Genomic DNA, 23,709 nt, shown 5'->3' with positions numbered 1-23,709 from the left:
AGCTTGTTATCGGAAATTCCGACCGTGTGTGGGCTCCATCGGACTTTTTCCATCAGATTTTCCAACACACAAAGTTTGAGAGCAGGCTATAAAATTTTCCAACAACAAAATCTAATCCCATCAATTCCGACCGTGTGTGGACAATTCTGATGCACAAAGTGCCACGCATGCTCAGAATAAATTCCGAGACGGAACTGCTCGGTCTGGTAAAATTAGCGTTCGGAATGGATATAGCACTTTCGTCACGCTGCAATGTTTTAAAATGTTTAATGCAGCGCACTCTCTTCTTCTATATAATACTAGAAGAATGAAGTTGTTTTGCTGCTCATATTCACACAGAGTTCTCACAAACTTCTTTCTTTATTATTTATCGTGATTTCATCAATATAATATTTTTATTTGTCACATCTACTGAAAAAATATTATTTTTTGGACGTTTTTAGATTAAATATGTTTTTTTGGGATTTTTTTAAAGCCTGATCTTGTGTTTTATTTTTCATTTTTATTTTTTTTTACTCCAGAATAGTTTTGTGTGCGTTTTGTGTGTCAAGTTACCACAACACCATTGTTATCTTGTATTATTTAATCTCAAGGAGGTTGCTTGGTGTTGGTGTCTCTTGTTAATTTCACATTGTATTTTTGAAATGTACCTGCTCCTCACAAACAAACTGTCCTTTTTGAAGGAAAATACACAGGCGAGTATTATAAAACAAACCAAAAATTTATTAAGGGGTCCTAACCAAAGAAAGAGGGAAGCAACGCTGGAGAAACAGCAGAAATTGGTGAAGCCTTTGGCCCCCAGGGCACACATCAACTATTTTACTGAAAAATTGGTGGCCTGAGGAGTCCATATATAAGGGAGTTCAATCTGGTTCAGAAGTCCAAGAAATCATGAACATCAGCAGATGACATACATGTCCCCAGGCTCTGGTCATACAAGAGCCTGCATCTTTTGTCAGATCAGACTGAACCCAGGCCTTCACTCTCTTGTCTTCCTTCCACACTTCCTTCCACGCTGTGTCTGTGGTGGTGGAGTTGTGGCAGGAGGAGGAGGAGGAGGATGCAACTCACTCAGGTGGGTATTGGGTGTGATTTCGCCCCTCAACCCCTTATTTAATGTTTTATAAATGATTTCCTCACACATGAGGCAATGGGCCTCCTGCATGTCCTGCAGTTTTGTGGCAGCCATGGAGACAAAGGCCTCTTCATGAGTGGGGGTGGTTCTGAGGGACACAGAAGCCTCCTGAATGAGCCTGAGTGCCGAATCCTCCACGTTACTCCCCTTTCTGGGTCTTTTGTTTGGAAGGTGGAGGGGGGGGATCTGGCATTCTGTGAGGCTCCTACTGGGCCCTGCCACCTCCTGGCTGCCACTTACCCCACCTCCTCCTGGCTGTCACTAACACCCGCCTCCTCCTGTGTGCCACATTCCACAGCCTCCTCCTGTGTGCCACATTCCACAGCCTCCTCCTGGCTGAGGTCTTCCTGTGTATGAAAAAGGGACTTTTTTTAGGGAGTTTTAGTTTTTTCTTCGTCACAATTTACATCTCATGACTGTTGCAAATTGAATGTTAACAAAAATAACAGACTATCATTCTGAGCCCAGCATTTTTCATTCTTGTCCCAATTATTTTTGCCCACTACTGTCTATTGATATGTAAAACACTTTATTAAATCAGCAATTAGTGATCAATAATAACATCTAGTAAACATTTATTTATTGACCAGAAATCTGTAGAAGAATGCTATACCTGACTCAGGCTGGGCTCCTCCACTTCTTCCTGGCTGGAAGTCCCAGCTGGGGTGGAAGGTAGGGTGGAAGGAAGAGTGGAAGGAATTGTTGAGAGGAATTCCCTGACTTCAGTCTGGTCTGACAGAAATCGCAGTCTCTCATAGTACCACAGCCTGGGGACATAAACGTCATCTGCTGCAGCTCCTGATCTCTGGGAATCCTAGACCCTCTTGCGCTCCCTAAGATAAGTGCTCCTCAGGCCACCAATTTTGGCTTTTAAATAGGGGATGGTTGCTGTGGGGACCACCGGCTTCACCAACTCCAGCAGTTTCTCAAGCACTGCCTGCCTCTTTTGTTTTTGATTATATTGCGGGTGTTTGACCTGCCACAGACAGGGCAGCTCCCTGTCTATGAACAAGGGGAGGAAGTTGTGGTCATTGAAGCCATCCATTTTATCTGCAATACACAAGACAAACCCTAATGTCAGGCTAAAGTCTCCTAATCTTGTCCCAATATAGGCCTCAATCTATAAGAAGTATAGGCCCAAGTTTAATTGTTACCTTCGTTATCACGATCTGCGCTTCCGATACTCCTTCCTCCACTCACAGATCGTACATACTACGCACACGTGTTACGCTTTATATACACTGCGCATGCGTGAAACTCTGCCCTCCCCTGATGTTCATTCTAGTCTATTCCCCTCCCCTTCTCGTTCGGTGCAGTGGGGAAGAGCACATGGTGTAGACAGAGCAGGTGCGTGCTAATTACAGCAACGAGGAGGAGGAGGAGAGCCCGGAGCCAGAAACTTTACAATCTCGGAGGAGACGATTTAAGGCATCAAATATGTCCTTTGTTGAGGTGGTGGAGATGGTCGACATACTGAAGGCGATACTGTACGGCGATCTAAGGATCATGAACTCAAATTAAGGGAGCACGATCAGTATAGAAGGATCAGGAGAGTGCTTCAAAAAAGTAAGTAGTTGTCCTGTGTTCCTATTCATTATTTTTATAACGTTTGTGCTGCTCCATGTGCCTTTCTTTACTGTTGTACAGTTTAAAACTGCAACTTTCATGTTCATGGACACATGTTTTGTCCAGATGCATTTCAATACATTTTTTCTGGCCTACTTCTCTTACAATAATTTTGGTGTCTAGATGGGTTTGTAACTAGAATGAACTGCAAACTAGATTCTGTGTAAGGAGAGGACACTCAGCAGCTGTTTACACATCTGGACGCTGGGGCACTAGTGTGGGACACAAGAACAACCTTTTTATCAGGGGGTCCCACACAGGTGCTCCAGTGTATACTATAGGGGTGTCTCCATCTGTGAAGCTTGCATAAAACAGGTAAGTATTCAAGCTTGACAAAGGAAAACAATATTTCTTCATCTTGGAACTCTGCCAAAATAGACAATTGTACCCCACTTCCAAGCAATGTTTCATATTCCTATTTCTGTCATAAAATATCTGTGTGCTAAGTATACCTATCTTTTTTTACATAGGGGAGAAAAGACTCGGAGGACACCACTCATCAAAGGAGACCACAGACCTCCCACCTCAGGAAGAAGGGGAAATCCCCCAAAGCCAAGCAGAGGAGGAGGAGGGTGATGTGGTGTGCTTTGGGGAATTCATCCATAAATATGACCACAAAAGAGGTGGATATAGTGTGTATGGGTTTGGCAAAGTCACCAAATAGAGGATTGAGGATAGATAGCAGGGGCGGATCCAGAGTCTAGTCTCGGGAGGGGCACTGCCAGAAAATATAGTTTTTTGGGGTACATCTATCGGGGAAATGGCTGGTGTTGGCGCTTCAATCATCACGGCACCATGGTTGTTATGGTGTCAGGATGATTGAAGCACATTATTACTATTATTACATTGTTATAAAAAATTAAATAGTTTAACTCACTATAATGCAGAATCAGTGGGAGCCCCGAGTGTGTCACTTGCCACGTCACCTGTCATCAGATGCAGATTGTCACTTGCCACGTCGTCTGCCACATGTTGCGAATTGTCACTTGCCACGTCGCTTGTCACCAGATGCAGATTGTCACTTGCCACGTCGCCTGCCACATGTTGCAGATTGTCACTAGCCACATCACTTGTCACCAGATGCAGATTGTCACTTGCCACGTCGCCTGCCACATGTTGCGGATTATACCTTGCCACGTTGCTTGTCACCAGATGAAGATTGTCACTTGCCACGTCGCCTGCCACATGTTGTGGATTGTCACTTGCCAGGTCGCCTATCACCAGATGAAGATTGTCACTTGCCACGTCGCCTGCCACATGTTGCGGATTGTCACTTGCCAGGTCGCCTGTCACCAGATGAAGATTATCACTTGCCACGTCGCCTGCCACATGTTGCGGATTGTCACTTGCCCGTCGCCTGTCACCAGATGCAGATTGTCTCTTGCCACATTGCCTGCCACATGTTGCGGATTGTCACTTGCCAGGTCGCCTGTCACCAGATGAAGATTGTCACTTGCCACCTGCTAAGGTGGTCTCTTGTGTCCCAGAGACAGGCAGCAGAGAGATGATATAATCTCTCTGCTGCCGCAGTTGCCTGCATGTTGAGGGGGGAACTGCAGGGGTGCAGAGCGGGCGCTGGGCGGTGAGAGATGATGTCATCTCTCTGCTCCCCCGCCCGCTGGCTCCCTGATTGGCCAGCAGCCCGCTCACACATCGAGCGGCGCCGGCACATCTAACCAACTGAGCCGCCGGGCCAGCCCGCTGTCTCTCTCCTGTGGAGCCGCCGGCGGCTCTCTCACCTATGGAGCCACCCGGTGGCTCTTACACTTACGGAGCCGCTCGTCGGCTCAGTCTGTCACCTATGGAGCCGCCCAGTGGCTCTTTCACCTATGGAGCCACTCGCCGGCTCAGTCTGTCACCTATGGAGCCACTCTTTCACTTACGGAGCCGCTCGCCGGCTCTGTCACTTACGGAGCTGCCCGCCGGCTCTCTGACACACCCGCATTTCTCGGAGGGGGCAATTGCCCCGTTGCCCCCCCCTGGATCCGCCCCTGATAGATAGATTGGTATCAGCTGAGTTAGCAGTTGGGGTGAGGGAGGGTTCCAAATGATTTTGGGACCCAAAACAAAAACCTCTGAATTTAAAGCACAAACCACAATTTTACACATTTTAAGGGGTATTTAGGGTAAAGCACTACTATGGAGCTGACAAAATACATTGTTAAGTGACTACACAAGGTGAATATAGGCCCAGGAGAGCATGCTGGGGAGGTAAGTGAAGGCAAATATGTATGAAGGACAAAAAAATAACATAAAAATCCGGCATGCATGAGGACAAAGGGGACATTCACAGCATATTACAATCATGGTAATTAGGGAATGAGGAAAGAAATACAATACATTAGCAAACATTCTATACAATAAAATGTGATATTAAAGGATAAAAATCTTACCTTAACATAGTCCTTCTGTAGGACCTGGATGATGGCAGAACAGGTCTCCGGGATAATGATCCCCGGAGCCTGGGGGGAGATGCCTGTTGAGAACTTAAGGTCCTGCAGACTTCTCCCCGTCACCAAGTACCGCAGGGTGGCGACTAGCCTCTGCTCCGGAGTGATGGCTTGCCTCATGCAGGTATCCTGCCTGCTAATATAAGGGGTCAGCAAAGCCAACAAATGATGAAATACGGGGTCCGTAATCCAGAGAAAGTTCCTGAAATCGTCAGGATTATTCTCACGGATCTCACGGAGCAAAAGCATGTGACAGAACTGGTCACGCTGGAGCAACCAATTCTTGGTCCATGAACTCCTCCTTGCCCTGTTCATGGACTGGGCTTATGTCACAGTAAGAACCCCAACACCAAGCCCCCACACCATTAAAAAGTGGGAGGCACATATACAAACCATTGTAATTCCTACACCGTTCACCTGATTTGGATGTAAATACCCTCAAATTAAAGCTGAAACTCTGCAGTTAAAGCACATCTTGTGTGTTTCATTTCAAATCCATTGTGGTGGTGTATAGAGCCAAAAAGATTAGAAATGTGTCGATGTCCCAATATTTATGGACCAGACTGTAGTTTTGAATGTGCAAGCTACAGTGTCTAATTATTTGACATTATTATTTTTTGGTTGTTGCTTCTAGTTTGTGTTATTATTTTTCATGTGGATTGGTTATTTATAGCACGAATTGATACCTAGCGCTTATTCATTCTAGGCCTCTTAATATGCAATACCTAAGTGCGTCCAGCACAAGATATTTGAAAGAGCAGCAGGTGAAATCTGTGGCACTGTGTTTTGAATATACAGCTTATCAGAATGTATCTTCCTGATGATGGCTTTGTGATAGGCCAAAACGTCAAAGGTTTACTGCGTCATCGCAATACTTCTGCCCATACGAAACAACCTGGGAATCAAGCAGAACACCGTGGCGGCTTTCCATGCAAGGGCCGTTTACCCATACCAATCACCTGCTATGCACACCTCATACCAGGACTATAAGGCACTTCTAAATCTGAGTGGGATTATTTTATTTGTGTAATGAATAAATCCGTTTTAATGCTATTACGCAATGAAGTTCTTCCTTTGTCATTTCCATCCATATGATGTGTATCTTTGCTTGAGACGTCATTTCAACAGGCTTCCATAAGGGCTATCCCCACATGCTTAAGTGACCATACTAGAGATAGGTGGTCAACATCCAGGGGTGAGTGCACATCTATGTGGGGCACCCAGTCTGAGCACTATTGCACAGGAGATGTCAATTTAAGCACGAGCACTTTATCATCATCACTTAATGAGACTTTACAAGTTCTTATGTGTGTTTTGAATGTATAGTACATATGAATTTTGATTAACACTAAGCACAGCAAACTGTTTACTTTTACAGTGGGGACGGAAAGTATTCAGACCCCCTTAAATTTTTCACTCTTTGTTATATTGCAGCCATTTGCTAAAGTCATTTAAGTTCATTGTTTTCCTCATTAATGCACCCCGTATTGACAGAAAAACACAGAAGTTGACATTTTTGCAGATTTATTAAAAAAGAAAAACTGAAATATCACATGGTCCTAAGTATTCAGACCCTTTGCTCAGTATTTAGTAGAATACCCTTTTGATCTAATACAGCCATGAGTCTTTTTGGGAAAGATGCAACAAGTTTTTCACATCTGGATCTGGGGATCCTCTGCCATTCCTCCTTGCAGATCCTCTCCAGTTCTGTCAGGTTGGATGGTAAACCTTGGTGGACAGCCATTTTTAGGTCTCTCCAGAGATCCTCAATTGGGTTTAAGTCAGGGCTCTGGCTGGGCCATTCAAGAACAGTCACGAAGTTGTTGTGAAGCCACTCCTTTGTTATTTTAGCTGTGTGCTTAGGGTCATTGTCTTGTTGGAAGGTAAACCTTCGGCCCAGTCTGAGGTCCTGAGCACTCTGGAGAAGGTTTTCGTCCAGGATATCCCTGTACTTGGCCGTATTCATCTTTCCCACAATTGCAACCAGTCGTCCTGTCCCTGCAGCTGAAAAACACCCCCACAGCATGATGCTGCCACTATCATGCTTCACTGTTGGGACTGTATTGGACAGGTGATGAGCAGTGCCTGGTTTTCTCCACACATACCGCTTAGAATTAAGGCCAAAAAGTTCTATCTTGGTCTCATCAGACCAAAGATTCTTATTTCTCACCATCTTGTAGTCTTTCAAGTGTTTTTTAGCAAACTCCATGCGGGCTTTCATGTGTCTTGCACTGAGGAGAGGCTACTGTCGGGCCACTCTGCCATAAAGCCCCGACTGGTGGAGGGCTTCAGTGATGGTTGACTTTCTACAACTTCCTCCCATCTCCCGACTGCATCTCTGGAGCTCAGCCACAGTGATCTTTGGGTTTTTCTTTACCTCTCTCACCAAGGCTCTTCTCCCCCTATAGCTCAGTTTGGCTGGACGGCCAGCTCTAGGAAGGGCTCTGGTCATCCCAAACATCTTCCATTTAAGGATTATGGAGGCCACTGTGCTCTTAGGAACCTTAAGTGCAGCAGAAATTATTTTGTAACCTTGGCCAGATCTGTGCCTTGCCACAATTCTGTCTCTGAGCTCTTCAGGCAGTTCCTTTGACCTCATGATTCTCATTTGCTCTGACATGCACTGTGAGTTGTAAGGACTTATATAGACAGGTGTGTGATTTTCCTAATCAAGTCCAATCAGTATAATCAAACACAGCCGGACTCAAATGAAGGTGTAGAACCATCTCAAGGATGATCAGAAGAAATGGACAGCACCTGAGTTAAATATATGAGTGTCACAGCAAAGGGTCTGAATACTTAGGACCATGTGATATTTCAGTTTTTCTTTTTTAATAAATCTACAAAAATGACAAAAATTCTGTGTTTTTCTGTCAATATGGGGTGCTGTATGTACATTAATGAGGAAAAAAATCAACTTAAATGATTTTAGCAAATGGCTGCAATATAACAAAGCATGAAAAATGTAAGAGGGTTTGAATACTTTCCGTCCCCACTATATATCCTTTGCTGTTTTGCTATTTTGCTTCTTAGCAAGTTTTTTACTGCAGCTGGTGTTTTGTCGATTCGTTTTTATCTAAAGGCACTAAGATTTATTTTTTCAGCCTTTTCTGATAGGCTCCTTTATAATAATTGCTTTAAAAGCAATTTGACATATGTGTGATATTTTACATTCTACAATAAATGTCAATGGATGGGCAATGGTAGATTAAAGTACACTTAGATATTTGTAATGCCTAAAGAAGATTTCCAGGTATAGAATATTTTTATATACTTATATTGATCCATCTTGGACCAGTGTAGGTACTATGTAGGGCTTTTTTTTCTAAGAGAAAAGGTTCAGGAACTCACCCTCCTTCTCCCCAACCAACTGCTAGATGTAGGGAGGGCATGTGGCCTGGGTGCTAGAACACAGATGGTGGTAGAGGAAGTGAATAGTGCAGGAAACTACCTCTACTGCCTTCTGCATTAAATAATAGATTGATATAGACACCATACCTGAACAATGTGACTGAATGCTGGAAATCACTGAACTAGAAATCACTACTGCAGTGATATCTACATTCTTCCTTGCTTTTGGGTCTCATGCTGAGTGTCTGGCCTGCTGCTTTGTGAACACAGGAGGTTGGGCATTCAGAGAATGCTTTACATTTTCTCAATGAATGCAAAGAGTTCTCTGATTGGACAAGATGGAGTCAGGGAATGCTTTGCATTCATTCATAAAATGCAAGGCATTCTCTGACCGGTGCCTGTGCTGTGTCAATCTCCTGTTTTCAGAATGCATGAGGCCAGCAGCTCAGCATGGGAGTAAATAGAGATCACTGGAGCAGCAATGTCTACTTCAGTGATTTCCAGCTTCCAGGTGCATAGCCAGGTATGGCCCAATGTAAAAATAAACCATACCTGGACTTCATCTGTGGAGTAAAACTATAAGTACCCAAATGATACTGAAGATGCTAACAGCACTGCAATGAAAAGGTTTGCTTATGCCTGTGCATACACTTCAACGCTTTCACCAGTGTATCTCAGGATGCTGTATTAGTTTACATTGAAACTCCAGCTAGTACTGTTAAAAGCGTATTCACCCATTTCCTCTGCTATTACACAAGTCGTGACCAATCAATAGGATGAGTGGCCCTACTGGTAAAAAAAAAGGGTGCAAGCTCTTTAGAAGACTGTAAAGTATTACGTTTTGCATTTTACAGAGCATGATGATTGTATACCATGAAGATACTGATATGTTGATTTAAACCACAATGCTCAATAAATATACACACACACACACACACACACACAAACACACACGTTAAATGAGCAAGAACAACCATTCTTTTTATGCAAGTTTGAATAAACCTGTAATCCTTGTGTTTTGTACTATGCACTATAGGCCTATTTTTTTGTAATAGCATGTGCAGTTAGTTATTCATGTCACATAATCCTATCTCATCGCATTGGGGAAATCTGTAGCACAGGGTAACACACTGCAATGTGAATAAATATTTAATTAGCATTAAACCAAATCCCAGTTAATACCATTATAACTCTGATCTATAAATCTGATCAGGTTGTTGCAAATAATTCACTGTTAAGAATACATTATGAACAGAAAATCTAAATAAATAACATGCCACATTAAATATTAAGCTATTCAGCTGTCTAAGAATTATTGAAGCTTTCACCTTCTCCTTGAAGTGATAACCATTCACTTACTGTTATTAATGCACATTTTACATTGGATGTATCACTTTAAAAAAAAAAATAATTTATTTTAGACATTTTCAAAATGTAAACACAGCTAAATATAAAATCCTTGAATAGAAATATGCATTTTAGATTTAAAGGATGCATTTTTAGAGAACAGTTTTGTTCTTTTGAGCATTAAACTAGTGGGTCATCACAGTGCATGCCCTGTTATGTTAAAACTGGTCCTTATGTCACCCGAGCTTTTAAAAAGAACCTGAAAACAAGATGAACGTTTCACCACAAGACACCAGTCTATACTTAGTATGGTCTTGGCTTTCCATGAACAACAAGAAGAACTTTAGACTTTAGACTTTCTGGTGTTGGCTAACGGACCGGTGGAATATAGAGAGGTTAAAGAGGCGACTTGGTGGATTAGTGGGTGGCCAGCCAAAAGTCCTCCTCACGGATACCAAGTTTTGGCTGGCCACCCACTAATCCACCAAGTCGCCTCTTTAACCTCTCTATATTCCACCGGTCCGTTAGCCAACACCAGAGCTTGACTACTGCAGCCTTCACAACGGGTGTCCTTTATGTAACCAGCGAGGATTAAGATCTGTCTAACAGCTGACCAAGGCATTCACCTGGAACGAAGGAAGCCGCTCTGCTGTCCATGAGTGGGATCTTTTCCTGCAGTGTATGTGATGGTGACTCATGGATCGCGACGATCCTGTCTGGATGCCGGTAATTGCAGGCTTTCCTCTACTATCTGACAAGATGTGCTGATCAGTGTACCGCTGCGGCTGCTGGTAAAGTCAGTTTCATTTTACATATATCGCTTAAGTGTTACATTTCACAATGTTACCCCACGATTGGTGATTTCTAACCAGACTGTGTACACATCTAAGCATTGAAGCTGCTCTTGTCACAAGTTAGCGCTACGGAGACTATAAGGAACTACCTCACCACACCTGAACTATACACAATTTCTACTTCCATTCTTGGCCAAACTACTCATGATCAAGTGTTTTTATCATCATAAGACTATATTAGTCATCCTCATTGACATTTCCCTGGTCATTTGACTTTCATATTTGTAATCTCTATCGATCTTGGAACGATTGAGATCTGTATGTGTATGTGTGTGTGTGAGAGTGAGAGATATGTGAGGTGAAATTGGAAGATGGTGGCCACCTATGTCCTCTTTAGACTTTAGGTCTTTTTAGTATGTGTTGGGAATAGGGATGTATTCTTCTTATTGAAATTTGTATTTAGAATTATATTTTTGGATAGCTTCTATTAAAGATTAATACTTTCATCACCGGTTTGTCCTCATAGAAGAGTTGCTTTGTGACTGTCACTAATTTGTTTCTTTAGATTTATGTTTAACTCAGAGGACAACTAAATTTAGGTGTCTCCGATATCCAATTTATTGTCTGAGATACCCGATTTGGACGGTGAAACCGGTTAAATTTCCAAAGGGTAAGGCCAATTTATGGCCAATATTTCCCATATGTGAATACCGGATGGTATTAAGGAGTAGTTGAGACTCCTCCTTCTCTTCATCCCCCTTCTTTTTTCTTTGATTCTAAATGCCAGTAATAGTTTAGTATCCAACTTTTAGCAATTCTATTGGCATGTAGGTATCGCTGATACTTTTGTTAAACTGTAACTTATTGTCTGTGATTTCTATAATAAGTATGCAGTATAGAAAAATAGAAGGGGGTAATAGAGAAAGAAAGGGATAGAGGGGGTATAGAAGTCATCCAAGTGAAGGTAATACCTGGTCATGGTGGGTCCTCCCGGAGATGCCATAGCTCCATTTATGATATGATTTGTGAGTAATTCATGAGGCAACTGCTCGCAACTGAGCTGCTTGATAGTATTTGATAATGTTGGGGAACACTAAACCTCCCTCATTACGTGATGCCATCATCACTGAGCTTGGTATCCTGTGTCTTTTGTAATTCCAGACATAATGGAGTAGTTCAGACTGGAGTTTTTTCAGATGTTTGTATGGAATTGAAATGGGCAATGTTTGAAAGAGATATAGGAGCTTCGGGAGGATGGTCATTTTAATTGAAGCGATTCGTCCTAGTAGGGAAATATGATGTTTTTTCCACTGAAGCAGTGAGGATCTAATGGAGCGGAAGAGGGGAGGGAAGTTTTCTTGGTATAAAGTGTTAAATTTTGAGATGATGTGGGTTCCCAGATATTTCAGAGCGTTTGATTTCCAAGTGTAGGGAAAGCTGGTTTTTAAAAATGTGACCTCTGCTTCGGGGATATTAATAGGCAATGCTTCTGACTTTGATGCACTAATTTTATAACCCGAAAGAAGACGAAAGCGATCCAATTCTGCATGCAAAATCGGGAGGGTTATATGGGGCTGGGTCAATGTGAGAATAACATCATCGGCAAAGAGGGAGATTTTAAACTCCTTACCCCTTACTGATATTCCCCGTATGTCTGGGTTATTCCAAATGGACGCGGCCAGGGGTTCAACGCAGAGTGCAAATAGCAAGGGTGAGAGTGGACATCCTTGTCTAGTACCATTTGCGATGGAAATAGACGTGGAGAGTGCAAAGGGGGTCCTGACTTGAGAGGAGGGGTTGGAGTAGAGGTATCTAATTGCTTGTAAAAAAAGGGCCCCCGGAATCCCATATATCATAGCGTGGCAAACAGGAAAGGCCACCCCAGGCGGTCAAAAGCTTTCTCTGTGTCCAAGCTTAGTAGCAAGGACGGCATGTTTTCCCTGTTCGCCACATCCACTAAGTCTATAACCTTTCTGGTATTGTCACCTGCTTTCCGAAGTGGGACAAACCCCACTTGGTCTTTATGGACCAATGAGGGCAGAATCATATTAAGATGGTTGGAGTGTAATTTGGTGAAAATTTTAAGGTCCGAATTCAGTAGGGAGATGGGTCTATAATTAGCACATAGGGAGGGGTCTTTGTCTGGTTTAGGAATTAAAGTGATAAAGGAACGCTGCATATCTGGAGGTATGGGGGTGTCGTGAAGGAAAGCATTAAATAGTTTGCGTATATGTGGGAGTAGTGTGGGAAGAAACATCTTATAATATTCATAAAGGAATCCATCTGGGCCTGGGGCCTTGTGAGTTGGTAGGGACTTAACAGTCAGTTCTATCTCTTCGTCCGTGACCTGTGCATTCAACAACAACAGGTCAGATGGTGTTAGATGAGGGACTCCGCTTCGTTCTAAATAGTCTGACATATTTTGGGATAGTTCTGAGGAGGGAGGGTTATTGGGTATGTCCGGGTTATTGTAGAGATCTTTGTAGAAGTCTGCAAAGATATGGGCAATCTCTGTAGGGTGGGATATCAATTGGCCGATTTGCTTTTAATCTGGTGTGGTGTTTGCATGTGGGACTTTTCGCATAATTTATTAGCTAGAAGGGTATGTGCTTTATTTCCTTTGTCGTAGAACATTTGTTTTAGTCTAGTCAGTGCCTTTTCTATGCGACCTAGGGCGAGATCCTTGAGAGTTGAACGTAGATGGATTATTTTCCTAAGGAGGGGTATTGTGGGGGTGACTTGGAGTTTGCGTTCAAGCACTCCAAGTTCCTGTTCCGCTTTTACTTTTGCGGTTAGTGAATCTTTTTTCATTGCAGAAGAAAGTGCTATACACTTACCCCAAAGAACTGCCTTATGGGCCTCCCAGAGTGTAGGTAAAGAGATATCGGGGGTAGCGTTTTCTATAAAGTAATGTTTGAGAGTAGTGGTTAATTCTACTTGGGCAGGCTGGTGTTGGAGAAGAAATGTATTTAATCTCCAATTATAGGGTCTACGGTTAGGGATGTCCAAATCCAGGGTAAGTAAAATAGGGGCATCATCTGACCAAGAAATAAGGAGTATTTGAGCCGTGCGCGTTAGTTTAAGTGTATGATTGTTAACAAAAAAGTAGTCAATCCGGGAATGTGTGCGATGGGGAGCGGAGTAAAATGTATACTGCCGATCTCCTGGGTGGAGGGCCCTCCAGGCATCAAAGAGCACATATAGTCTAGAGATTTGTCGGAATAATCTAGAGTCCCTAAGGACCCAAGGTGGAGACACTCGGGAGCCCACCACATGACGATCTGCAGTTGCTGATTGGATGAGATTAAAGTCTCCGCCCACCACCAAGACTCCGGGATTTGATTTGAAAATACGAGCATAAACCTTAGACAGAAAGCTATGTTGTTTAACATTTGGTGCGTACAGGGCACACAGTGTAATGTCTTGTGTATGCCAGAGTCCCTGTAGTACAATAAAGTGGCCATGAGGGTCACAGTATTGAGTTACACAAGTGAAGGGGGCTCCCTTCTTAATGAGTATCGCCACTCCTGCTCTTTTATGGGTATTTGAGGAGAGGTAGATCTGGGGGAAATATTTGGAGGCAAATGCGAACGAACCCCCTTTTTCGAAATGGGTCTCTTGAACTAGTATAACATCAGCTCCTGATTGTCTGAACTCCCTTAGCGCCAGATGTCTTTTTTTTATTGGAGTTTAGGCCATGTACATTTAAGGATAGGATCTTGGCCATTGTGTTAAGTACAGGTGTGGGAATATGCGCTTACCTGATGGAGGTGTATCAGACTTTGGGGTCCAGGGCCAGGAGCCGGCTCTCCCCGGGAGGAGACCAGGACATTCCGTGTAAGTCACTGTGCATACCTGGAGATGACTCATGGAAAGAAGAAGAGAGAAAGCAGGGGGAGAAAGAAAGAAGTAGTTAGCATATGGTGAAGATGAGAAACATACATTATTATCAAACCTTGAGGGGCCAACAGGCCTAGGTTAAAGCGTTTTCCCAGATGCCCCTCCACCGCCATCCCAAGTGGACCAGCCGAGAGAGGGCACCAGGGAGGCCGCAATTGGTTAAATAAAACTGGTAAACTATGCAAATCTCTATGCTATAAACCAAGGGGGGTAATAGGTGACTGGATGGGCACCAAGATTCCAGAAGCTTATCCAAAACATGCCCTTTGCGTTAGACTAAAGTTCGGCGTAGGGGCAATTTGGGGGACTCTAGGCTAAAAAAGTAATAGGCAACCAAGTCCCGAACAGGTAGAAAAAATTAGACTTAAATGTTCAATTCCTGTGGTATGGTATGGATGTTGGGAAAATGGGCTCAGCGGTCCTTGTGTTTAGTAGGCTTGCGAGAGGCATCTGGGTTCTGGGGTCGATTAGAGGTGGGGATTTTTTGCCAGATCGTGGGTGCTGTTGGTAGTGTGGTCACTAAATCCCAGTCCGGCAATTGTGGGGATTGGATTTCCAAAATGTCGCAGAAAGTGCGGAGATCCTCCGGGTATCTCAGTGTAGCAGACTTGCCCTGATGTTTTGCAGTAAGGGTAAAGGGGAATCCCCAGTGGTAGGGGATTGATTCGGTCTGCAAAATTTGTAGCAGAGGTTGGAGGAGTCTGCGTTTTTGCAGGGTAATCCAGGAGAGGTCAGGGTATAGTTGTATCTGAACTCCCTCGAAAAGAACTTTGCGTGCCATACGGGCTTGCTTCATAATTCCTTCTTTGAGGGGGTAGGAGGCAATTCTACAGATAACATCTCTCGGTTTTGAGGTGGTGCCCTTGGGTCGCAGAGCACATTGGGCTCTATCCATTTCTATGTGTTTTGTGGCTGGTTCTCCAAGTAAATTATTGAAGATGGTTTGTAGAGTTGATTGCAGGTCCTCTGTGCCCTCTGATTCCGGGATACATCTCACCCGAATGTTGTTTCGACGCCCCCTATTGTTGAGATCCTCCAGGTGCCTTTGCATGTCCCTAAGGAGCGAACAGTGATCTGCCCCCTGGAGTTGTGTTCTATGAACTGCCAATTTGGTTTCTTGGATTTCTTCTTCAGCCGTTTCCACTCTATCTGCTAGATAGAAAAATAACAATAGTTCCGCTCTTAGGAAAGAAGGGAAAAAAAAAGAGAGAGAACTGCAGCCCCCCTATACAGTAATTTCACCTAGGTGACCTAAGAAAGGGGAATTGGTGCTGTTCTGCTATATGTGCATTAAATGTGGTTCCTAAGAAAATGCATATATAAAACACATATATAAAAAGGAATTGGATGTGAGTGCAATTAAGAGCTATAATTCAGTGCAAAAAAGCTCCACCAACCAATGCTATACAATAAAAGTGTGTGTGTACCCAAAAAAATTGAAATCTATAAACATTCCAAGTATGAAAAAACTAGTGATATACTTATTAAACCATTTTGGTAGAATCCCCAACGTAAATACGTAAAAAAAGTCCGAATTAGTACAAAGTAAAAACAATGTCCCAAAAAAATATTTTTTGTCCTAAAAAATCGTATGCAGAAAAAATTCTTGAATGTGTCCCTCTGATGGAAAGACTGTAAAATTAGTGCAGCAAGTGTTCCCCGTCTTCCACTACACCCCCACTCGTGCTCTCACTCACCGGAGACAGCCCAACCCCTGCAGGGGTAAAAGGCATGCAGATAAACTCCAGCGATGTTGAATCCAGGAAAACGGTCCTCAGCCCACTGTGGTATATCCTTCTATGGTGTTACGGTATCCCCAGTGTTTCCATATGCATCAAGAAAGAGATATATCTCATAGCGTGAGTCCATAAAAAATGGGTTTATTAATCAAAAAACTTTAAACAGGAGCTAACAGTACTCCACAAGCCGGTTCAGAGCCTGGAGGGCAGCGTAGTTGAGCGTGCGTTCCACCGCCCGCCTGCCTGAAACCGGAAGATTCCACGTAAACCAGACAAGAGATTGACGTATGCGTATCAAGAGGCCACGCCTTACGCGTTTCATCATCAAGACGTCATCTGAGGTGCGGCCATCTTGGTACACCATACATCCATATAAGTCAATGGAGGTGCTGCGTTGGCCAATCACAATGTGCTATCCCACCCTCCTGATCAGTAAATGAACCTTATTGACATCCGCAGATCTATCCCAGGCGCCATCTAGTAGATAAATGATGGAATGACATGCTGAGCACCTCCATTAATCATATATAACAAAACAACGATCTACTGTCTAATAACAACAATGCCTGGTCTTCAATCCGTCAGCCAGAGAGAAACAACAAAGAGGGAAAAAATATATATATATGTATGCATATATGACACATGTTAAAAATCAAAATCTTAGTTACATAAAAGCAAAAATATTATATAAAAATATTACTTAAAAACATTAAATAAAAATAAAAAAATAAAAAATATATAGGAAAGGACGTAAAATTCCCACCTATCCAAATACTAATAAACTATGTGGGATCCATAGGCCATAAAAGACATAATGAAAAGTGTAATATTGACAGGTACTTTCCTATCATATCTATTATATGGGTGAAGGCATAAAATGTATAAGGGGGGCGGTAATGTAACTACCGGAGGTATACTGCCTCTGGCAGAGCAAACATTAACCCATGAGCAATAAAAAGGTCCAATCACCAAACCAAACTACTAGAAATCATGGGTGGGAAATACCACAAAGGCTATATATGTAAAAAAGGAAACTTAAGAAGCCCCAGCAAAGTCTTTGGTGGAAAAAAAACTGACGTGTAGAGTTCAATAACCAATAGGCAGTAGGAAGGTTCAGCTCCCAACCTCAACTACTAGGAATTATATAAGGGACAAAGGCCACAATAGAAATATATCTAACAAGAAGAGCATCAACAAAAAAGAAGAAGATCAACCAAATAAGGAGAAATGAGAAACCGTGGATGAAGTATAATAGATGGAGTATACTAGGATTAGGGACTATATGGAAAGGGCCTGTGGCCTAAGGATAAACTGTAACCCCCACTGTAACCACAGGGAGGGAGCAATGGGAAATGTTCACATTAAAATTGCAAGGGAATTGATTTATGGGGAATATGGAGAACAGTGTAAATTAAAAATGAGATAAAAAGCAATTTAAATCTATATCCACATTTAATCCCCTTGGGACCAGACAATCTAGATGGTGTATCCATCTGGTTTCGTTCTGCGATATCAGAATTTTCTTACTCCCCCCTCCAGTGGTTTTTAATAGTATCAATACCATAGAAAATCAATCCAGATGGATCCCTGTGGTGAAATTCATCGAAATGTCTGGAGAGGTTATGCTTAGGGAACCCTTTTCTAATGTTATTAATATGTTCCCTAATCCGTACACATAAAGGTCTAGTGGTCCTGCCCACATATTGCAGTCGGCACGGGCATTCGATAATATACGTTACATGAGTGGTATTGCAGGTGACCAACTCCCTAATCTCATACTCTTTATCATTCCTTGCCTTAAAAGAGGTCCTCTTCTTAGGTTGCTTCTTGCTAACTCTACAGGCCAAGCATTTCTGACACCTGTAGAAGCCTTTCAGATTAGAAAACAGTTTAACATCCTTGGGGGGGTCAATGACATTATGGACCAGATGGTTTCTGAGAGTTGGTGCCCTCCTATAGATGAACCGAGGTGTTTTTGTGAGTATTTTCCCAAGAGTCCTGTCAGATTTTAAAATAGGCCAGTACTTCCTCACTATATGCTCAATAGACCTATATTGGTTGTTAAAACCTGTGACAAAGGAAATATCCACCGGAAATCTGTAAGTCTAGATATTCTATCGAGTCATAATCAGACTTGCCAGTAAATGAAATACCGTACTCATTATGATTGAGTCCATCTAGAAACCTCTGAAAGGAATGTGAATCTCCTTCCCACAAGATAATTACAGCGTCAATATACCGACGGTACAACTTCATTTCGGGTCTTCTAATACCATATATGTAACGTTCCTCCAGCAAGTCCATAAATAAGTTTGCCACGCTTGGGGCATACTTAGCGCCCATAGCAACTCCTTTTTTCTGTACATAAAATTCTTTTTGATACCAGAAGTAATTGCTCCCCCATGACAACTCTAGTCCTTCTAAAATGAATTAAATTTGTTCATGCTTAAGATCTGAACCTTCATACAGGGCCTTCTCAACCCCCTTCAACCCATCCTTCTGGGTAATGCTCGTATACAAGGAGTTAACATCAGTCGTGGCCCGTAAACAATGGTCAGTCCCCGTGATTGTCTTCAACTCATTAATGAGTTGGGTACTGTCCCTGAGGTAAGAATTACCTTTCACTACTAGTGGTTTCAAAAACTGGTCAATATATTCTCCTAATCTCGAGAACAGAGAATCCACTCCACTAATAATGGGTCTCCCCGGTGGTTTGTTCAATCGCTTGTGTATTTTGGGCAGGTAGTATATAACGGGAGTTTTAGGAGAATCCGGAATCAAGTATCGGGCTTCCTTCTTATTCAAAATGCCTGCCTCTCCACCCTTTTTCACCAATCTTTTTAAACTCTATATGCATTGTGGTTTGGGATTACGTTTCAATTTTTTATAAGTGTTTTCCACCTCCAGCAGATTCTTCATCTCCTCTTCGTATTCTTCCTTCTTCAAAATAACCAGTCCACTTCCCTTATCAGTGGGTCTTATTACCACCTCCTTCCTCTTGCCGATATGTTTAATCGTTTTCCAGAAATGCGAACTTTTAGATTTTTTCGTCTCCATTTTGGACAGGTCATTTTCCACCATTCGTTTAAATGCACCTATACATTGATCCCCCGGGACTTTGGGGTTGAAAATAGAATTATTCCTAAGTTTGGTGTGGGCATAACCATCAGTTTCAGTTGTGGTAGTGACTTCATTCTTCAAAGCATAATGTTTCTTTATCTTTAATTTCCTAATGAATTTCTGTAAGTCGATATGCACTTCAAATTTGTCGATGCTCTTTTCTGGTGCAAATTTCAATTTTCCTCTGGTCTGCTTCTTTCGCTGCCTCTGTGCAGGTATCCTGACTCTCTCTCTAGGTTCCTGTGCCTTCCATTCGCCGAATTCATACGTGGACGTTGTGGGGATGGATGATCTTGATATCCATTCATCCTCTCCATCCTGTTCATACCAGACGGTGGGCCTCTTCTTTGAGGACTGTAAGGGTCTCTCCATGTCCCTCTCCATCCAGGTGGATGGTACTGTACCCTCGCATTCCATCTCCCAGGAGACCTGTCTCGAGGTCTCCCCTGTTGAAAATCCCTTTTACCTGGGTATTCTCTTCTATTGTTGAAATCCCATTGGGGTATACGTTGTCTCCCTTCCCTGAGGGGGGAAACCTATTACGCGTGGGTACATTGTACCGTGGGGTACCTGGAGATCTTCCATAACTTGGTCCATAGTACTCATCCCTCCTATTATCTACATGTCTTGATGGAAAATTGGGGGTTCTGGGAATTTCTTCTCTCCTATTGGGAGTTACATGTTCAAACCTGGTATGACGCGTGATGTTCGAATTCTGGAGGTCCACCTCTGTGTTCTCATCTATAGAATTATCATCCAATGATAATTCATCCAAGTCTTTATTTCCTTCTCCCAACTCCACCTGCCACTTATAAACCTTTTTATTGGTGTAAACCAGGACATCCCTTTTAAATTTATTTTGTTTTTTAGCTTGAATCTCTGCATCATATTTCTTTTTTTTTTTTCAAATAACATTTTTATTTTTCAATCGCATGTGCAATACATTGTTTAAAAGAGAACAATAAATGCAATGGCATTACATAAACTTAAGTTATCATATGAGTTGCTGGTGCTAAACATCTATACACTAAAGCTAGAACATTGCTAGATGCCTTTAGTGTTACAATGTCTGTCGTTTAGTGATTCAATTGGCTTACATGTTATTGGAATACATGCTTTAATATTACAAAACTGTAATTTTATAATCTGTAACTATAGAAGTCATAGAACTATGCAGTAAGGGAGAATAGAGGTGGGTAGGAGGAAGAGAGGGGGGTAAAGAAGAAAGGAGAGCAAGAAAAAAAAAAAAAAAAAAGGATAAAAAAAGAGGGGGGGGGATATAGAAGTCGTTGAAGTGTTGGTGTTACCTGATCAAGGTGGGTCCTCCCGGAGGTGCCATGGCTCCCAGACCCTGTTATGTGCCTCCAATCTGTCTTGTATTCTGGCTGTCATTTTTTCCATCACTTCCATATCCTTAATTCTGGCATAAAGATCCTCTGCAGTTGGTGGGGTAGAGTGTTTCCAGTGTAATGCTATGAGGCATCTTGCTGCCGTTAAAATATGACGCACTAATTTCCTATATGGGGTGGAAAGTTTGAGTGGCGATAGGCCTAACAAAAAGAATTTTGGGGACGCCTGGACCTGTGTGTCCAAAAGGCGATCCAGTAGTTTCTGAACTGTGGACCAGTAAGGGGCTAGTAACGGGCAGCTCCAATATATATGTAGGAAGGTGCCCTTTGCTCCCTGGCATCGCCAGCACCTATCTGAGGTATTGGGGAAAATGGTATGGAGCACCTCAGGAGTCATGTACCACAATAGGAGAATTTTATAGGAGTTTTCCTTATACAGTGAGCATATTGAGCTCTTTGCCGCTTGGGACCATATGGTCTGCCACTGTGTCATAGGGATGTCCTCGCCGAGGATCTTTTCCCATTTGGTCATATAAGAATGTTTGCCTTGCCCATCTTGGGAGAATGTGTTTAGGATCTTATATATGCCCGATATGAGCCCCCTCTGGGTATTACCTGCTAAAATCATAGTTTCGAATGGGGAGGGGGTGAAAATTGCAGGTTAGGTGTTATAGTAAGTGCATAATGTCGGATTTGTAAATACCCATAGAACACCTGTCTGGGGAGTTCGTATTTGATTTGTAGATCAGTAAATGGCAAAAGTTTCCGTGTCCTAGGGTCCACCAGGCTTCCAAAGTGGAATAAATTCCGGGAAGTCCAGGGGTGTGACATTTGATACATGAGGCTATCCGGCACTTTGGGGTTACAGATGAAAGAGGTCAGGAGCGATTTTTCTGATGACAGCCCATGGGCAAAAGCCAGTTTACGCCATATCTTCCGCAAGTGGGACATGGGACCTAGCATACGCTCAGGGGCCACATCCGCATTCGCGCTCCACAGTAAATTATTTGGATGTGTGGGAGCTAGCCATAGTTTCTCAATTTCTGTCCATTTATTGTAGGACTTGTGGGTGTACCACGATGCTACTGCGCGCAGTTGAGCTGCGTAGTAGTATTTAATAATGTTAGGGAATGCTAGTCCCCCTTCATTGCGGGACGCCATCAACACTGATCCCGGTACCCTGTGTCTTTTATAATTCCAAACATAGTGAAGTAGATCAGACTGGAGTTTTTTCAATTGGTTGAGTGGAATTGGTATGGGTAGTGTTTGAAAAAGATAGAGGAGCTTCGGGAGGATAGTCATTTTGAGCGAAGCGATTCGTCCTAGTAAAGAAATATGGTGCTTTTTCCATTGGAGCAATGAGGATCTAATTGAGCGGAATAATGGGGGGAAGTTTTTTTGGTACAGGGTGTTGAATTTGGAGGTGATGTACGTCCCCAGGTACTTCAGGGATGTCGTTTTCCATGTAAATGGAAAATTGGATTTTAAGAGTTTGACCTCCGTGGCCGGGATATTAATTGGGAGTGCCTCTGACTTTGACGTGTTTATTTTATATCCTGAAAGAACTCTGAAGCAGTTTAGTTCTGTATGTAAGATCGGAAGGGTAACGTGGGGTTGAGTCAGCGTGAGTATAATATCATCGGCGAAGAGGGAGATTTTAAATTCTCTACCTCTGACCGAGATCCCCCTAATATCTGGATTGCTCCTGATGGATGCTGCCAGGGGCTCTACACAGAGAGCAAATAGGAGGGGTGAGAGTGGGCACCCCTGTCTAGTCCCGTTCGCCACTGAAAATGTTGGGGAGAGTGCAAAAGGAGTTCTGACTTGGGATGAGGGGTTAGTGTATAAGTGTTTGACAGCTTGTAAAAAAGGGCCCCGAAATCCCATAAATTGTAAGGTGGCGAACAGAAAAGGCCAACCCAAACGATCAAATGCTTTTTCTGCGTCCAGGCTTAATAGCAAAGATGCCTGGCCCTCCCTGTTCGCCACCTCCATCAAATCTATAACTTTTCTAGTATTGTCACCTGCTTGTCGCAGCGGAACAAATCCCACCTGGTCCTTATGGACCAGGGAGGGGAGGATCTGATTAAGACAGTTGGAAAGGAGTTAGGTAAAGATTTTAAGGTCAGAGTTCAGTAATGTGATGGGTCTGTAACTAGCGCATAGGGAGGGGTCCTTGTCCGGTTTAGGAATAAGCGTGATAAAGGAACCTTGCATGTCTGGGGGTATGGGGATGTCTTGTAGGAAGGCTTGAAATATCCTGCGCATATGTGGGAGTAAGGTGGGAAGGAACGTCTTGTAGTATTCATATGGAAATCTGTCTGGTCCTGGGGCTTTACGTGAAGGCAAACTTTTAACAGTCAATTCTATTTCCTCATCTGTTATCTGTGCGTTCAATGATAGCAAATCAGTTGGCGTTAGTTGGGGGATTCCGCTGGATTCTAAATACTCTCGCATTTTGTGGGATAGGTCCTGTGAGGGGGGGTTATGTCTGGGTTGTTGTATAAATTTTTGTAAAAGTCTGCAAAAACATGGGCAATCTCCGTAGGGTGGGATACCATTTGTCCCGATTTATTTTTGATTTAGTGTGGCGTTTGCATATGGGATTTGTCTCGTAATTTGTTAGCTAAAAGGGAATGCGACTTGTTTTCTTTATCGTAAAACATTTGTTTTAGTCTGGTCAGTGCTTTTTCTACTGAAGGGTAGGGCGGAGATTGATTATTTTCCGGAGAAGGGGTATTGTGGGGGTGTCTTGGAGCTTACGCTCCAGCACTCTGAGATCCCGCTCCGCATTTAATTATGCTGCTAGTTTATCTTTCTTCATTGCGGAGGACAATGCCATACACTTACCACGCAGGACAGCCTTATGGGCCTCCCAGAGTGTAGATAGTGACGTTT

The sequence above is a fragment of the Aquarana catesbeiana genome, linkage group LG04, assembly GCF_042186555.1.
Source record: "Aquarana catesbeiana isolate 2022-GZ linkage group LG04, ASM4218655v1, whole genome shotgun sequence".
Classification (NCBI taxonomy): Eukaryota; Metazoa; Chordata; class Amphibia; order Anura; family Ranidae; genus Aquarana; species Aquarana catesbeiana.
The sequence above is the reverse complement of the archived record's forward strand: the minus strand, read 5'-3'. Positions refer to the sequence as shown.